This window comes from Arachis hypogaea, chromosome 3, assembly GCF_003086295.3.
Source record: "Arachis hypogaea cultivar Tifrunner chromosome 3, arahy.Tifrunner.gnm2.J5K5, whole genome shotgun sequence".
NCBI classification, from domain to species: domain Eukaryota; kingdom Viridiplantae; phylum Streptophyta; class Magnoliopsida; order Fabales; family Fabaceae; genus Arachis; species Arachis hypogaea.
Window position 1 is genome coordinate 44,908,385 of NC_092038.1, and position 19,106 is coordinate 44,927,490.

Below are 19,106 nucleotides of genomic sequence, written 5' to 3' on the forward strand. Positions count from 1 at the left end.
TTCGAAAATCACTAACCCCTTTTTCAAAAATATTTTTAATTAACTAATTGTTTTAAATTCTAATTTTATGTTATTTCTTTTAAATTTTCGAAAACGCTTTCTCTCTCATCTCTTTCTATTTATTTTATTTAATTACTAACATTCCTCTTCCACTCATCTAAAAATTTTTGAACTCACCTCCTCTCTCTCTTCTTATTCTTCTACTCCTTTTCCTCTGACACATCAAGGAGTCTCTATACTGTGACATAGAGGATTTCACTACTCTCTTTTGTTCTCTTCTTTTTCATATGAGCAGAAACAGGGATAAAAATATTCTTGTTGAAGCTAATCCTAAACCTGAAAGGACTCTGAAGAAGAAGCTAAGAGAAGCTAAAGCACCACACTCTAGAGAGGACCTTACAGAGAATTTTGAAAAAGAAGCAAACATGGCAGACGAACCCAACAACAATGCTAGAGATGCAAGGAAGATGCGTGGTGACTATACGACACCAACTTCCAACTTCTATGGAAGAAGCATCTCAATTCCTGCCATTGGAGTAAACAACTTTGAGCTTAAGCCTCAATTAGTTTCTCTAATGCAGCAGAATTGCAAGTTTCATGGACTTCCATCGGAAGATCCTCATCAGTTCTTAGTTGAATTTTTGCAAATCTATGATACTGTTAAGACCAATGGGGTTGATCCCGAGGTCTACAGACTCATGTTTTTCCCCTTTGTTGTAAGAGACAGAGTTAGGATATGGTTGGACTCACAACTTAGAGAAAGCCTGAACTCTTGGGATAAGTTGGTCAATGCTTTCTTGACCAAATTCTTTGCACCTCAAAAGATGAGCAAGCTTAGAGTGGAAGTCCAAACCTTCAAACAGAAGGAAGGTGAATCCCTCTATGAAGCTTGGGAAAGATACAAGCAATTAACCAAAAGGTGTCCTTCTGACATGCTTCCAGAATGGAGCATCATATGCATATTCTTTGATGGTTTGTCCAAATTGTCTAAGATGTCATTGGACCATTCTGCTGGTGGATCTCTTCATCTGAAAACCCCTGCAGAAGCCCAGAAACTCATTGAGATGGTTGCTAATAACCAGTTCATGTACACTTCTAAAAGAAATCCTGTGAATAATGGGATGAATCAGAAGAAAGGAGTTATTGAGATTGATACTCTGAATGCCATATTGGCTCAGAACAAGATATTGACTCAGCAAGTTAATATGATTTTCCAGAATCTGACTGGATTGCAAGCTGCATCCGGCAGTGCTAAAGAAGCCTCCTCTGAAGGAGAAGCTTATGACCCTGAGAATCCTGCAATGGAAGAGGTGAATTACATGGGAGAATCCTATGGAAACACCTATAATCCTTCATGGAGGAATCATCCATGTTTCTCATGGAAGGATCAACAGAAGCCTCAACAAGGCTTCAATAATAATAATGGTGGGAGAAATAAGTTTGGCAATAGCAAACCTTTTCCATCATCTTCTCAGCAACAGAGAGAGAATCCTGAGCAGAGCCTCTCTGGCTTAGCAAACATAGTCTCTGATCTATCTAAAACCATTCTCAGTTTCATGAATGAAACAAGGTCCTCCATCAGAAATTTGGACGCAGAAGTGGGTTAGCTGAGTAAAAGAGTTACTGAAATTCCTCCTAGTACTCTCCCAAGTAATACAGAAGAGAATCCCAAAAGAGAGTGCAAGGCCATAATTATAGCCAAAATGGCTGAACATGGAGAGAGTGACAAGGCAGTGATTCCTAGTGAGGAAAACCTCAAGGGACGTTCACTGACCAATAAGGAGTTTCCTATTGAGGAACCAAAGGAATCTGAGGCTCAGATAGAGACCATAGAGATTCCACTGAACTTACTATTGTCCTTCATGAGCTCTGATGAGTATTCTTCCTCGGAAGAGGACAAAGACACTGTTGAAGAGAAAGTTGCTCAGTATATAGGAGCAATCATGAAGCTGAATGCCAAGTTATTTGGTAATGAGACCTAGGAGGATGAACCTTCATTGCTCATCAATGAACTGAATACATGGATTCAGCAGACATTGCCTCAAAAGAAACCGGATCCCGGAAAGTTCTTAATACCTTGCACCATAGGCACCATGACCTTTGAAAAGGCTCTGTGTGACCTGGGGTCAGGTATCAACCTCATGGCATTCTCTGTAATGGAGAAACTAGGGATTTTTGAGGTACAAGCTGCAAGAATCTCACTAAAGATGGCAGACAAATCAATGAAAAAGGCTTATGGACTTGTAGAGGATGTCTTAGTGAAGGTTGAAGGCCTTTACATCCTTGCTGACTTCATAATCCTAGATACTGGGAAGGATGAGGATGAATCCATCATCCTTGGAAGACCCTTCCTAGCTACAGCAAAGGCTGTGATTGATGTGGACAGAGGAGAGTTAGTCCTTCAATTGAATGAGGACTACCTTGTGTTTAAGACTCAAGGATCTTCTTCTGTAAACATGGAGAAGAAGCATGAAAAGCTTCTCTCAATACAGAGTCAGACAGAGCCCCCACACTCAACTTCTAAGTTTGGTGTTGGGAGGCCACAACCATGATCTGAGCATCTATAGAGCTCTGTAAGAGCTTCCTGTCAAGTTATTGACATTAAAAGAGCGCTTATTGGGAGGCAACCCAATTTTATTTATCTATATTAATTACTTTTTCATTCTATTTTCTGGTGTTAGTCTACGTCTTCTTTAGGTTGATGATCATGTGAAGTCACAAAAACAGCTGCAGAATTAAAGCATGAATCAAAAACAGCATAAAAAATAGCAGCCCTGGAGGACGAGCTTACTGGCATTCAAACGCCAGTAAGGCTAGCAAAGTGGACGTTTAACTCCCAGTCTAGCACCATTTTGGGGGTTAAACGCCAGAAATGGCACACAGACTAGCGTTTAACGCCAGAAAAGGGTGTCTGGCTGGCGTTAAGTGCCAGTAAGGGTAGCAGAATGGGCGTTTAACGCCCAGTCTGGCAGCATTCTGGGCGTTAAATGCCAGAACTGGCAGCCAGACTGGCGTTTAACACCAGAAATGGGTAGCAGCCTGGCGTTCAACGCTTGAAATACCACACAGAGGGTGTTTAAACGCCAGAAAGGTGCAGGGATGAGAAATTCTTGACATCTCAGGATCTGTGGACCCCACAGGATCCCTACCTACCCCAACTCATTCTCACTCCTCTTGATACCTTTCCATAACACCCTTCCCCAAACACCATTCACCTATCAAATCCTACCCTCTTTCCCATAACCTCTCCACCACTCAAATCCATCCACTATTTCCCATCATACAACCCACCTACCCCCATCCACTCAAATTCAAACCATTTCCCTCCCAAACCCAACCCCTATCAGACAGATTCCCTCTCCCCTTACCCTATATATACCCCTCCTTACTCCTTCATTTTCACACAACACAAACACTCCAAACCCCCCTTGGTCGAACCACTCCTCCACCTCCATCTCCTCCATTCCTTCTTTTTCTCCTCATTTCTTTCTTCTTTTGCTCGAGGACAAGTAAACTTCTTAAGTTTGGTGTGGAAAAAAGCTGTGCTTTTTGTTTTTCCATAACCATTAATGGCACCTAAGGCCGGAAAAACCTCTAGGAAGAGGAAAGGGAAGGTAGTTGCTTCCAACTCCGAGTCATGGGAGATGGAGAGATTCATCTCAAAAGCCCATCACTAAAAAGAGGATAGATCAAACAAGAGAGCCCACTCATGGACCTCAACAAGAGCATGAGGAAGTCTCTCATCAAGAAATCCTTGAGATGCCTCAAGGATGCATTTTTCTCCACACAACTATTGGGAGCAACTCAACACCTCTTTAGGAGATTTGAGTTCCAATATGGAGCAACTAAGGATGGAGCACCAAGAGCACTCCATTATCCTCCATGAAATTAGAGAAGACCAAAGAGCTATGAGGGAGGAGCAACAAAGGCATGGAAGAGATATTGAGGAGCTCAATCACACCATAGGATCTTCAAGAGGAAGAACTAGCCGCCATCACTAAGGTGGATCCGTTCTTTAATTTCCTTGTTCTTATTTTCTATTTTCCAGTTTCCTATGCTTGTTATTTTGTCTATGTTTGTGTCTTTATTACATGATCATTAGTGTCTAGTGTCTATGTCTTAAAGCTATGAGTGTTCCATGAATCCTTCACCTTTCTTAAATTAAAAATGTTTCTATTTGCAAAAGAACAAGAAGTACATGAATTTCGAATTCTATCTTGAAATTAGTTTAATTATTTTGATGTGGTGGCAATACTTTTTGTTTTCTGAATGAATGCTTGAACAGTGCATATTTTTTATAGTAAAGTTTATGAATGTTATAATTGTTGGCTCTTGAAAGAATAATAAAAAAAGAGAAATTTTATTGATAATCTGAAAAATCATAAAATTGATTCTTGAAGCAAGAAAAAGCAGTAAAAAATACAAAGCTTGCGAAAAAAATTAGGCAAAAAAAAAAGAAAAAGAAAATAGAGAAAAAGAAAGAAAAAGAAAAAGCAAGTAGAAAAAGCCAATAGCCCTTTAAACCAAAAGGCAAGGGTAAAAAAGATCCAAGGCTTTGAGCATTAATGGATAGGAGGGTCCAAAGGGATAAAATCTTGGCCTAAGCGGCTAAATCAAGTTGTCCCTAACCATGTGCTTGTGTCATGAAGGTCCAAGTGAAAAGCTTGGGACTGAGTGGTTAAAGTTGTGATCCAAAGCAAAAGAGTGTGCTTAAGAACTCTGGACACCTCTAACTGGGGACTCTAGCAAAGCTGAGTCACAATCTGAAAAGGTTCACCCAGTTATGTTTATGTAGCATTTATGTATCCGGTGGTAATTGGTGCACGAAATTGCAATCACACTTTTGCAATCTACACAACTAACCAGCAAGTGCATTGGGTCGTCCAAGTAATACCTTACGTGAGTAAGGGTCGAATCCCACGGAGATTGTTGGTTTGAAGCAAGCTATGGTTATCTTGTAATTCTTAGTCAGGATATCAATTATAATTATCAGTTTGAATTACGAAAAATAAAAGAGCGTGAAATAAATACTTATTGTGCAATAATGGAGAATATGTTGGAGTTTTGGAGATGCTTTGTCTTCTGAATTCCTATAATGTAATATTCCACTCATGCAAAAGTGCAAAGTTCCTTCCATGGCAAGCTGTATGTAGGGTGTCACCGTTGTCAATGGCTACTTCCCATCCTCTCAGTGAAAATGGTCCAAATGCTCTGTCACAGCACGGCTAATCAGCTGTTGGTTCTCGATCATGTCGGAATAGAATCCATTGATTCTTTTGCGTTTGTCATCATGCCCAACACTCGCGAGTTTGAAGCTCGTCACAGTCATCCAATCCCAGAATCCTACGCGGAATACCACAGACAAGGTTTAGACTTTCTGGATTCTCATGAATGCCGCCATCAATTCTAGCTTATACCACGAAGATTCTGATTAAGGAATCAAAGAGATACTCATTCAGTTTGATGTAGAACAGATGTGGTTGTCAGGCACACATTCATAGATTGAGGAAGGTGATAAGTGTCATGGATCATCACCTCCTTCATAGTGAAGCGCGAATGAACATCTTAGATAGGAACAAGCATATTTGAATGGAAAATAGAAATAATTGAGAGCGCGCAAATGGAACTCCTGTAGCTCCAAAAAATCCATTCCGAGTGCAGGGAGGTCAGAATCCAACAGCATCAGCAGTCCTTTTTCAGTCTGAATCAGATTTTTGCTCAGCTCCCTCAATTTCAGCTAGAAAATACCTAAAATCATAGAAAAATACAAAAACTCATAGTAAAGTCCAGAAATATGATTTTTGCTTAAAAACTAATAAAAATCTACTAAAAACTAACTAAAACAGACTAAAATCTACATGAAATTACCCCCCAAAAAGCATATAAAATATCCGCTCATCACAACACCAAACTTAAACTGTTGCTTGTCCCCAAGCAACTAGATAAATAAAATAGGATAAAAAGAAATTAAGAAACAATAATATCTCAGAGTTTCAAGTGAAACTCAGATTCTAATTAGATGAGCGGGGCTAGTAGCTCTTTGCTTCTGAACAGTTTTGGCATCTCACTTTATCCTTTGAATTTCAGAATGATTGGCATCCATAGGAACTCATAATTCAGATAGTATTATTGATTCTCCTAGTTTAGTATGTTGATTATTGAACACAGCTACTTTATGAGTCTTAGCCGTGGCCCTAAGCACTTTATTTTCCAGTATTACCACCGGATACATAAATGCCACATACACATAACTGGGTGAACCTTTTCAGATTGTGACTTAGCTTTGCTAAAGTCCCCAATTAGAGGTGTCCAGAGTTCTTAAGTACACTCTTTTGCTTTGGATCACGACTTTAACCACTCAGTCTCAAGTTTTTCACTTGTACCTACATGCCACAAGCACATGGTTAGGGACAGCTTGATTTAGCCGCTTAGGCTTGAATTTATTTCCTTGGGCCCTCCTATCCATTGATGCTCAAAGCCTTGGAACCTTTTCACCCTTGCCTTTTGGTTTAAAGGGCTATTGGCTTTTTCTACCTCTTTTGCTTCTTTCCCCCCTTTTTTTTCTTTTTTTTTCTTCTTCTTTTTTTTCTTCTTTTCTTTTTTTTCACTGCTTTTTCTTGCTTCAAGAATTAATTTCATGATTTTTCAGATCAGCAATAATATTTCTCTTATTCATCATTCTTTTAGGAGCCAACAATTTTAACATTCATAAAATTTAATATAAAAAATATGCACTGTTCAAGCATTCATTCAGAAGACAAAAAGTATTGCCACCACATATAAATAATTAGAATTTTCCTTATTAAAAACTCGAAAAAAATTGTTGCCTCTTTATTCTAAAAATCTACTATTTTATTCATGTTTGATGATAATGAGAAAAATAAATTATAGCTTAATTGGAGATAAAATCAAAATAGAGATATTAATTACTACTACTATTATATAACTTCTAAGGTAAATTCCTAATAAGAATAGTTATCACAGAGTTAAGGCAAAGATTAGGACTCAACAACCTTTATTTTGGGAAGTGGATGTTCCTCTAGTCTGTGGGGTGCTTGGTCCTTCAAGAGATAATTTCTGACGCTTCAGTTCCTTCAAGTCACATCTTTGCTCTTCCTGCTCCCTTAGGTGCCATGATCTTGATGAGTTTTAGCTTAGTGATCATGGCAAATCACACCAAACTTAGAGGTTTGCTTGTCCTCAAGCAAAAGAAAGGAAAGGAGATGAATAGAAGGAGAGGCAATTTGGAAATTCAAAAGATATGATGAGTTGAAAAAGATATGAGAAGAAATTAAAAAGATTTGAAAAGAAATTAAAGAAAAATCAAGAAATATGTTTAGGATTAAAATTTTTTTGAAATTGAAGTTGAAAGATGAGAGTTTGTGACATGTTTATGCAAGAAATCATGAATTGAAACATGAAAATTGGAAAAAATTTGAATTGAAAACGAAATTACCTCTTCCCCACAATCCTAGCGTTAAACACCCAAGCGCTGCATGTTTTGGGCGTTTAACGCCCAAATGTAGCTTCTCCTGGGCGTTCAACGCCCAGCTGTTGCTTCTGGCTGGCATTGAACGCTAGAAACTCCTTTGTCACTGGGCATTTTTCTGAACACCCAGGACGCTCTAAATCTGGCGTTAAACGCCCAGAAGGTGCTTCTTTCTGGCGTTAACGCCTAGAAGATGCTTCTTTCTGGCGTTTAACGCCCAGATGGCTATCTCTACTGGTGTTGAATGCCCAGTAGATGCTTCTTTTGGGCGTTCAACGCCCAAAATAGCTCTTTTTTGCTGTTTTATCTTCTGAAGCCTTCTGTAACTCTGTATCATTCATTGAAATGTATTATCTAATTTAAAATTAAAATTATAAATTAAATAAACTCATGACTGGGTTGCCTCCCAGCAAGCGCTTCTTTATTGTCTTTAAAGCTGGACTATTACTGAGCTTTAATCAAGTCTCAATTTTAAGCATTCTTGCTCAAAATTGCTTTCAAGATAATGTTTGACTCTCTGTCCATTAACAATGAAATTTTTGTTAGAATCATTATCTTGAAGCTCTACGTATCCATATGGTGACACACTTGTAATCACATATGGACCTCTCCACCGGGATTTCAATTTCCCGGGGAATAATCTGAGCTTAGAATTAAACAGCAGAACTTTCTGCCCTAGCTCAAAGACTCTGGATGATAACTTCTTATCATGCCATTTTTTTGCTTTCTCCTTGTAAATTTTTGCATTTTTGAAAGCATTGAGTCTAAATTCCTCTAGCTCATTTAACTGGAGCAATCGTTTTTCTCCAGCTAACTTGGCATCAAGGTTTAGGAATCTGGTTGCCCAGTATGCCTTATGCTCTAGTTCCACTGGCAAGTAACATGCCTTTCCATACACAAGCTGGTATGGAGAGGTCCCTATAGGGGTCTTGAATGCTGTTCTGTATGCCTACAGAGCATCATCCAAGCTTCTTGCCCAATCCCTTCTACGGTTCATTACAGTCTGTTCCAGGATTTTTTTAAGTTCTCTATTAGAGACTTCAGCTTGCCCATTTGTCTGTGGATGATATGGAGTGGCTACCCTGTGGCTAACTCCATAACGAACCAAAGCAGAGTAAAGTTGCTTATTACAGAAATGAGTGCCCCCATCACTGATTAATACTCTAGGGGTACCAAATCTGCTGAAGATGTGTTTCTAGAGGAATTTTAGCACTGTCTTAGCATCATTAGTGGGCGTTGCAATAGCTTCCACCCATTTGGATACATAATCCACTGTCCCATGAAGTCAATACCCCATACATCAAATAACTCAATCTCTAAGATCCCTTGTTGAGGCATGGCACAACTGTGAGGCAAATACCAGATCTTTGGCAACTGTCACAATTAAGTACAAACACTCGGGAATCTTTATAGAGAGTAGGCCAGTAGAAGCCACATTGGAGGACTCTTGTGGCTGTTCGCTCACTTCCAAAATGTCCTCCATACTGTGATCCATGGCAGTGCCAGAGGATCTTCTGTGCTTCTTCTTTAGGCACACATCTATGGATTACTCCGTCTGCACATCTCTTGAAGGGATATGGTTCATCCCAAAGATAGTACTTTGCATCCGTGATCAACTTCTTTGATTGCTGCCTACTGTACTCTTTGGGTATGAATCTCACTGCCTTGTAGTTTGCAATGTCTGCAAACCATGGCACTTCCTGGATGGCAAAGAGTTGCTCATCCGAAAAGTTTCAGAGATCTCAGTAAGAGGGAGGGATGCCCCTTCTACTGGTTCTATTTGGGACAGGTGATCTGCTACTTGATTCTCTGTCCTTTTTCTGTCTCTTATTTCTATATCAAACTCTTGCAGAAGCAACACTCATCTTATAAGTCTGGGTTTTGAATCCTTCTTTGTGAGTAGATATTTAAGAGCAGCATGGTCAGTGTACACAATCACTTTTGATCCTACTAAATAGGATCTGAACTTGTCAATGGCGTAAACCACTGCAAGTAGCTCTTTTTTTGTGGTTGTGTAGTTCTTCTGTGCGTCATTTAGAACACGACTGGAATAGTAAATGACGTGCAGAAGCTTGTCATGCCTTTGTCCCAACACTGCACCAATGGCATGGTCACTGGCATCACACATCAGTTCAAAAGGTAATGTCCAATCTGGTGCAGAGATGACTGGTGCTGTGACCCGCTTAGCTTTCAGAGTCTTAAACGCCTGCAGACACTCCTTATCAAAGATAAATGGCGTATCAGCAGCTAGCAGATTACTTAGAGGTTTGGCAATTTTTGAAAAATCCTTTATAAACCTCCTATAAAATCCTACATGCCCTAGAAAGCTTCTGATTACCTTAACATTGGCAGGTGGTGGTAATTTTTCAATTACCTCTACCTTAGCTTGATCCACCTCTATTCCCTTGTTTTAAATTTTGTGCCCAAGGACAATTCCTTCAGTCACCATAAAGTGACATTTCTCCCAGTTTAAAACCAGGTTAGTCTCTTGGCACCTCTTTAGAACAAGTGCTAGATGGTCAAGACAGGAGCTGAATGAGTCTCCAAATACTGAAAAGTCATCCATGAAGACTTCTAAAAATTTTTCCACCATATCAGAGAAAATTGAGAGCATGCACCTTTGAAAGGTTGTAGGTGCATTGCACAAGCCAAATGGCATCCTTCTGTATGCAAATACTCCAGATGGACATATGAATGCTGTTTTCTCTTGATCCTGGGGATCTACTGCAATTTGATTATAACCTGAATATCCATCCAGGAAGTAGTAGTATTTATGACCTGCTAGTCTTTCCAGCATCAGGTCTATGAATGGTAAAGGAAAATGATCCTTTCTGGTGGCTGTATTGAGCCTTCTATAATCAATACACATACGCCACCCTGTAACTGTTCTTGTAGGAACCAGTTCATTTTTTTTTATTAGGAACCACTGTCATGCCACCTTTCTTAGGGACAACTTGGACAGGGCTTACCCAGGGGCTATTAGAAATAGGATAAATAATCCCAATCTCTAGTAATTTAGTGACCTCCTTCTGCACCACCTCCTTTATGGCTGGGTTCAGCCACCTTTGTGGTTGAACCACTGGCTTAGTGTCACCTTCCAATAGGATTTTGTGCATGCATCTGGCTGGGCTAATGCCCTTAAGATCACTGATAGACCACCCAAGAGCTGTCTTGTGTGTCCTTAGCACTTGAATTAGTGCTTCCTCTTCCTGTGGCTCTAAGGTAGAGCTTATGATTACAGGAAAGGTATCATCTTCTCCCAGAAATGCATATTTCAGGGATGGTGGTAATGGTTTGAGCTCGGGTTTAGGAGGTTTCTCCTCTTCCTGAGGGATTTTCAGAGGTTCTATTATTCTCTCTGATTCCTCCAGATCAGGCTGAACATCTTTAAAGATATCCTCTAGCTCTGATTCGAGACTCTCAGTTATATTGACCTCTTTTACCAGAGAGTCAATAATATCAATGCTTATGCAGTCATTTGGGGTGTTTGGATGCTGCATAGCTTTGACAACATTCAACTTAAACTCATCTTCATTGACTCTTAGGGTTACTTCCTCTTTTTGGACGTCAATAAGGGTTCTGCCAGTTGCTAGGAAAGGTCTTCCTAGAATGAGAGTTGCACTCTTGTGCTCCTCTATTTCCAGCACCACAAAGTCAGTAGGAAAGGAAAATGGCCCATCCTTGACAATCATGTCTTCAATCACGCCTGATGGGTATTTAATGGAGCCATCAGCAAGTTGGAGACATATCCGGGTTGGTTTGACTTCTTCAGTCAAACCAAGCTTTGTCATAATAGATGCAGGTATTAGGTTGATACTTGCCCCAAGATCACATAGAGCTTGCTTGGTACAAGTACCCTCTAATGTGCATGGTATCATAAAGCTTCCGGGATCCTTAAGCTTCTCAGGTAAGCTTTTCAGGATAACTGCACTGCATTCTTCAGTGAGGTAAACTTTTTCAGTTTCCCTCCAATCCTTCTTATGACTTAAGATCTCTTTCATGAACTTAGCATAAGAGGGTATTTGCTCAAGTGCCTCTGCAAACGGAATCTTTATTTCAAGAGTCCTGAGATAGTCTGCAAAGCAGGCAAATTGCTTATCCTGTTCCGCTTGGCGGAGTTTCTGAGGATAAGGCATTTTGGCTTTGTATTCCTCAACCTTAGTTGCTGTAGGTTTATTGTCTACAGATGTGGGTTGAGAAGCCTTTTTAGAAGGGTTATTATCAGCACTTGTATGTGTCTGATCTCCCACTGGCAATTGAATGCCAGGGGTGGAAGCTGGAGTGGCGTTAGACGCCAACTCCTCACCTGTTTCTGGCGCTTGAACGCCAGAACTGTGCTTCCTTTGGGCGTTCAACGCCAATTCCTTACTTGTTTCTGGCGTTGAACGCCAGGGCTGAGCATGGTTTGGACGTTCAGCGCCAGCATTATTCCTCTCTGGGCTCTGATTGTTCTCAGAGGGATTTTGGGTAGCTGTTTGTTCATTTCTTGGCTTTCTGCTGCCTTGAAGTGAGGTATTTAATGTTTTTCCACTTCTTAATTGAACTGCTTGGTATTCTTTTGTTATCTGTTTTGATAACTGCTATTCTGTTTGCTTCAACTGTACTTCCATATTCATATTAGCCATTCTTGTTTCTTGTAATATTTCCTTGAATTCAGCTAACTGTTTTGTTAGAAAATCTAATTGCTGATTGAATTCAGTAGCTTGATCTGTAGGACTGAGTTCAACAGTCACTGTTTTAGCCTCTTCTTTCATGGAAGGTTCACTGCTTAGGTACAGGTGCTGATTTCTGGCAACTGTATCAATGAGCTCTTGAGCTTCTTCAATTATCTTTCTCATGTGGATAGATCCACCAGCTGAGTGGTCTAGAGAAGTCTGAGCTCTTTCTGTAAGTCCATAATAGAAGATGTCTAACTGCACCCACTCTGAAAACATTTAAGAGGGGCATTTTCTTAGCATCTCTCTGTATCTCTCCCAGGCATCATAAAGTGATTCATTATCTCCTTGTTTGAAGCCTTGGATGCTCAGCCTTAGCTGTGTCATCCGTTTTGGAGGAAAATAGTGATTCATGAATTTTTCTGACAGCTGTTTCCATGTCTTTATGCTGTCCTTAGGTTGGTTATTTAACCACCTCTTAGCTTGGTCTTTTACAGCAAATGGAAATAGTAATAATCTGTAGACATCCTGATCTACTTCCTTATCATGTACTATATCAGTAATTTGTAAAAATTGTGCCAGAAACTCTGTAGGTTCTTCCTGTGGAAGACCGGAATACTGGCAACTTTACTGCACCATGATAATGAGCTGAGGATTCAACTCAAAACTACTGACTCTGATGGAGGGTATACATATACTACTCCCATATGAAGCAGTAGTGGGGTTAGCATATGACCCCAGAGTCCTTCTGGACTGTTCATTTCCATTTAGGTCCATGATGGAGAAAGGGAGATGACTTGGATTTATTTTATTTATTAAAAATTTCAAAATAATAAAATAAAATAAAATAAAATAAAGACGACAATAAAAATAAATAAAAATAAAAATAAAATAAAAAAAGAATTTAAAAATATTTTATGAAGATTTTCGAAAAAGTGAGGAGAGAGAAAGTGGTTAGGATATTTTGAAAAAGATAAGAAACAAACAAAAAGTTAATTAGTTAGTTGAAAAAGATTTGAAAATCAACTTTTAAAAGATAAGAAGATAAGAAGATATTTTGAAATCAAATTTTTGAAAAAGATATGATTTAAAAAGATATGATATAAAAGATATGAGAAAAAGATATGATTAAAAAAAGATTTAATCTTTAAAATTAAAATTAATTACTTGACAAACAAGAAACTAAAAGATATGATTCTAGAATTTAAAGATTGAACCTTTCTTAACAAGAAAGTAACAAATTTCAAAATTTTTGAATCAATCACATTACTTGTTAGCTAAATTTTTGAAAATTTGAAATAAAATTAAGAAAAAGATTTTGAAAATTTTTTTAAATAATTTTCGAAAATAATAAAAAGAAAAAGAAAAAATTTGATTTTGAAAAAGATTTTGAAAAGATAAGATTTTTTAAAATTAAAATCTTGACTTGACTTACAAGAAACAACTAATTTTTTTTAAAAAAATTCTTGACTAAGTCAACCCAAAATTTTGAAATTATGAGAGAAATAAGGAAAAGAATTTTTTTTTGAAATTTAAAATCTTAAAAGGGATAAGATTTGAAAAATTTTGAAATTGAAATCTGAATTTTTATAAAAAAATTCGAAAATATAGCTTAAAAATAGTTAGAAAAGATATTTTTTTGAATTTGAATTTTTTGATGAAAGAGAAAAACACACAAAAGACACAAGACTAAAAATTTTTAGATCTAATGCTCGTTGTTTTTGAAAATTTTGGAGGGAAAACACCAAAGAACACCAAACTTAAAAATTTTAAGATCAAAACACAAAGAAGGCTCAAGAACACCTTGAAGATTCACAAGAACAACAAGAAAGAACACCAAACTTAAAATTTTTTGAAAACCACAATAAAATTTTCGAAAATTATAGAAAGATTAACAAGAAAACACCGAACTTAAAGTTTGACACAAGATTAAATCAAGAAAAATTATTTTTGAAAAAGATTTTAAAAAGAAGACATCCAATTACCAAGAACATAAGCCAATACTTTAGTCAATTGAGCTGTAAAGGTAACACTTGTTTTGAAGAGGGCTAATTCCTTTTGGAAGACTAATGCTTTGGAAAAGAACAAGAAAAACAAGAAAGGACACAAAACAAGAAAAACTAAAGATCAAACGAGAAAAATAAATAAGAACAACTTGAAGATCAAAGAACACAAATTCAAAAATTTAAAAGGAAAAAATATAAAATATGCAATTGACACCAAACTTAGAACAAGAAACTAAACTTACGAAAAAAATTAAAAATTAAAAATTAAAAATTGATAAAGAAAAATAATAATTTTGAAAAAATTTTTGAAAAGAAAATAAAGGACTCAGATTTAATGACTCTATAGCATCAATACTCTATTCCTAATCTAAGTAACAAAATAAACCTTTAGTTGTTCAAACTCGAACAATTGCCGGCAACGGCCTCAAAAACTTGGTGCACGAAATTGCAATCACACTTTTGCAATCCACACAACTAACCAGCAAGTGCACTGGGTCGTCTAAGTAATACCTTACGTGAGTAAGGGTCGAATCCCATAGAGATTGTTGGTTTGAAGCAAGCTATGGTTATCTTGTAATTCTTAGTCAGGATATCAATTATAATTATCAGTTTGAATTACGAAAAATAAAAGAGCGTGAAATAAATACTTATTGTGCAATAATGGAGAATATGTTGGAGTTTTGGAGATGCTTTGTCTTCTGAATTCCTGTAATGTAATACTCCACTCATGCAAAAGTGCAAAGTTCCTTCCATGGCAAGCTGTATGTAGGGTGTCACCGTTGTCAATGACTACTTCCCATCCTCTCAGTGAAAATGGTCCAAATGCTCTGTCACAGCATGGCTAATCAGCTGTTGGTTCTCGATCATGTCGGAATAGAATCCATTGATTCTTTTGCGTTTGTCATCACGCCCAACACTCGCGAGTTTGAAGCTCGTCACAGTCATCCAATCCCAGAATCCTACTCGGAATACCACAGACAAGGTTTAGACTTTCCAGATTCTCATGAATGCCGCCATCAATTCTAGCTTATACCACGAAGATTCTAATTAAGGAATCTAAGAGATACTCATTCAGTCTGATGTAGAACGGAGATGGTTGTCAGGCACATGTTCATGGATTGAGGAAGGTGATGAGTGTCATGGATCATCACCTCCTTCATAGTGAAGCGTGAATGAACATCTTAGATAGGAACAAGCATATTTGAATGGGAAACAGAAACAATTGCATTAATTCATCGAGACGCTGCAGAGCTCCTCACCCCCAACAATGGGGTTTAGAGACTCATGCTGCCAAAAGGTACAAATTTCAGATCTAAAAATATCATGAGATACAAAATAAGTCTCTAAAAGTTGTTTAAATACTAAACTAGTGACCTAGGTTTACAGAGAATGAGTAAACTAAGATGGATAGTGCAGAAATCCACTTCTGGGGCCCACTTGGTGTGTGCTAGGGCTGAGACTTAAGCTTCTCATGTGTCTGGGCTGTTTTTGGAGTTGAACGCCAAGTTGTAACGTGTTTTTGGCGTTCAACTCTGGTTCGTAACGTGTTTCTGGCGCTGAACGCCAGACTGCAACCTGGAACTGGCGTTGAACGCCAATTACATCGTCTATCTTCGCGCAAAGTATGAACTATTATATATTGCTGGAAAGCCCTGGATGTCTACTTTACAACCCAATTGAGAGCGCGCCAATTGGACTCCTGTAGCTCCAAAAAATCCATTCCGAGTGTAGGGAGGTCAGAATCCAATAGCATCAGTAGTCCTTTTTCAGCCTGAATAAGATTTTTGCTCAGCTCCCTCAATTTCAGCTAGAAAATACTTGAAATCATAGAAAAACACACAAACTCATAGTAAAGTCCAGAAATATGATTTTTGCTTAAAAACTAATAAAATTATACTAAAACCTAACTAAAACATACTAAAATCTACATGAAATTACCCCAAAAAGCGTATAAAATATCCGCTCATCAGTAATACTGGAAAACAAAATGCTTAGGGTCACGGCCAAGACTCATAAGTAGCTGTGTTCAAGAATCAATATACTAAACTAGGAGAATCAATAACACTATCTGAATTCTGAGTTCCTATGGATGCCAATCATTCTGAACTTCAAAGGATAAAGTGAGATGCCAAAATTGTTCAGAAGCAAAAAGCTGCTAGCCTCGCTCATCTAACTAGAACTAAGCTTCATTGATGTTTTGGAATTTATTGTATATTCTCTTCTTTTTATCTTATTTTATTTTTGGTTGCTTGGGGACAAGTAACAATTTAAGTTTGGTGTTGTGATGAGCGGATAATATATACGCTTTTCGACATTGTTTCTACATAGTTTTAGTATGTTTTAGTTACTTTTTAGTATATTTTTATTAGTTTTTATGCAAAAATCACATTTCTAAAATTTACTATGAGTTTGTGTGCGTTTCTGTGATTTCATGTATTTTCTGGCTGAAATTGAGGGACCTGAGCAAAAATCTGATTCAAAGGCTAAGAAAGGACTGCATATGTTGTTGGATTCTGACCTCCCTGCACTCGAAGTGAATTTTTTGGAGCTACAGAAGTCTAATTGGCGCACTCTCAATTGCGTTGGAAAGTAGGCATCTTGGGCTTTCCAGCAATGTATAATAGTCCATACTTTACTCGAGATTTGATGGCCCAAACTAGCATCTAAACTGGCATCCAAGCTAGCGTTTAACTCCAAGGATGGCCTATGCACGTGAAAGCTTCAAAGCTCAGCCCAAGTACACACCAAGTGGGCCCCGGAAGTGGATTTTTGCACTATCTACTCATTTTTTGTAAACCTAGTTTACTAGTTTAGTATAAATAGCACTTTTTACTATTGTATTAGAAGTCTTTGAACCCTTTTATCGTTTATCATGCCATTAAGGAGGCTAGCCATTCGGCCATGCCTAGACCATTTGTTCTTATATATTTTCCAAAAGTGGAGTTTCTACACCTCATAGATTAAGGTGAGGAGCTCTGCTGTTCCTCATGAATTAATGCAAGTACTATTGTTTTTCCTTCAATTCACACCTACTTCTTCTCCAAGATATACTGTTGTACTTAATTCAGTTAAGTCAGACTGAAGGGGTGACCCGTGACAATCACCAACTATCTTCAGTACTCGCTTAGCCAAGATCCGCATGCCTGACAACCACAAAGCGGTCTACATGATGTTCAACGTAGTCATTGGACGCCAGCCGGAGTATACTCTCTTAGGTCTCTGATCCACGGATTCGCATAGTCTCTCCTGAAAACAGAGCATCCGACCCCATGATTAAAATCTTTGTGGTATAGGCTAGAATCAATAGCTTATGAGATCCGAAAAGTCTAAACCTTGTCTGTGGTATTCCGGGCAGGATCTAGGAAGGGATAACTGTGAGGAGCTTCAAACTCGCGAATGTTGGGCGAAGTGACAGTGTGCAAAAGGATCAATGGATCTTATTCCGACAAAAGTGAGAACCGACAGATGATTAGCCCTGCGGTAGCTGTGCTTGGTATTTTTCATCCGAGACGAGAAATCTGGCAGTTGATTAGCCGTACAGAAATTGTAGCCGGACCATTTTCACTAAGAAGATCATACAGCTTGCCATGGAAGGGAGGACGCATGATTGGATGAAGGCAATAGGAAACCAGAGGTTCAAAAGCAATAAAGCATCTCCAAACGCTTATCTGAAATTCCCACCAATGAATTACATAAGTATCTCTATGTGTTTTTCCGTTTTATTTATCTTTTTATTTATCAAAACCTCATAACCATTTGAATCCACCTGACTGAGACTTACAAGATGACCATAGCTTGCTTCAAGCCGTCAATCTCCGTGGGATCGACCCTTACTCACGTAAGGTATTTGACGTGGCGGAAATTGGCAAGTTAAGAATTTATTAATAGGGATATGTTGCAAGTACAGTCCTTAACCAACCAAAAATCCGCTTATCAATTTAAAAGGGGTTGTCACAATATTGAAAATTAAAATACTGGGAGTATGAATCCCAGGTCGTCTCCCAACGAGTTGCATAGAGATGTGCTATTTCATCAATTGGTTGTTTTCAAAAATGGTTGAGTTGATAAACAGAAATTTAAATCAGAGAATTTAATTAATTTTAAATAAAAGTCTTGACTGGGGGTAGATTAGTTGGAAGCCCTATTCTTGTTGAAATACTCTCAAGATTAATTAATAATTGGAAGTTACTCTGCTTAGTTAACCCTTACTAGGTAAAGGAACGTCAAGCAAGTTGGAAATCTATTTCTAGTCATAAGTCCTAATCCTCTCCCTTGGGAAGGACTAGAGTTAATGATTAGAGGGTGATTCAACAATAAACCCAATTATAATTTCTCTCTTGAGTAGTTCAACTCAAGGGTTCCTTTCAATCATCCCCACTCAAGTCATGGAACTACTCACTCATCATGATTATAAAATTCACAGAATTAATGGTGAAAATAAAAGAAGACATGATAAATAATAATAAAAGGATTAATTGAAAATAAAAATAGTCTATATTAATAACTTGTAAAAATAAGCCAAAGTCAACTCTAGAGGGATTAAGAATATGGAAGAATAAATATAAAAAGTAAATAACAAAATAAGATGACTAGTACCGGAGGTAGGCTCTTCTCAAAAGCTAAAGCCAAAGTCTTCCAATGCTAATTATGAATGCTCAAGTGGGTGAAAAACTTAGGGGAGGAGTAAATCTAGATCTAAAATTAAATATGCAGAATGAATTGTGTCTCTCATTTCTACATGTTCCTTGACTCTAGTCTGTAATTCCGGGCCGAAAACTGGGTTGAAATCCGGCCCAGAAACTCTGCCAGCAACTTCTGAAATTCTGCAGATCGCGCAGGTCACGCGGACGCGTCATTCGGCATTTTTCTTTTCCATGCGGGCGCGTCGTCCATGCCTCTGCGTCGCTTCTGCTTTTTCAATCCGCGCGTCCGCGTCACTCATGCGGCCGCGTCACT

At 38.2% G+C, this 19,106-nt stretch overlaps 1 non-coding gene across 1 annotated transcript; it reads right to left on the reverse strand.

Annotated features, from left to right (window-relative positions):
• Positions 1-830: 830 nt before the first annotated feature.
• LOC112793630 (small nucleolar RNA R71) lies at positions 831-938 on the reverse strand. The gene has a single exon (XR_003198330.1). It is a non-coding gene; the product is annotated as a small nucleolar RNA R71 (small nucleolar RNA).
• Positions 939-19,106: the final 18,168 nt, after the last annotated feature.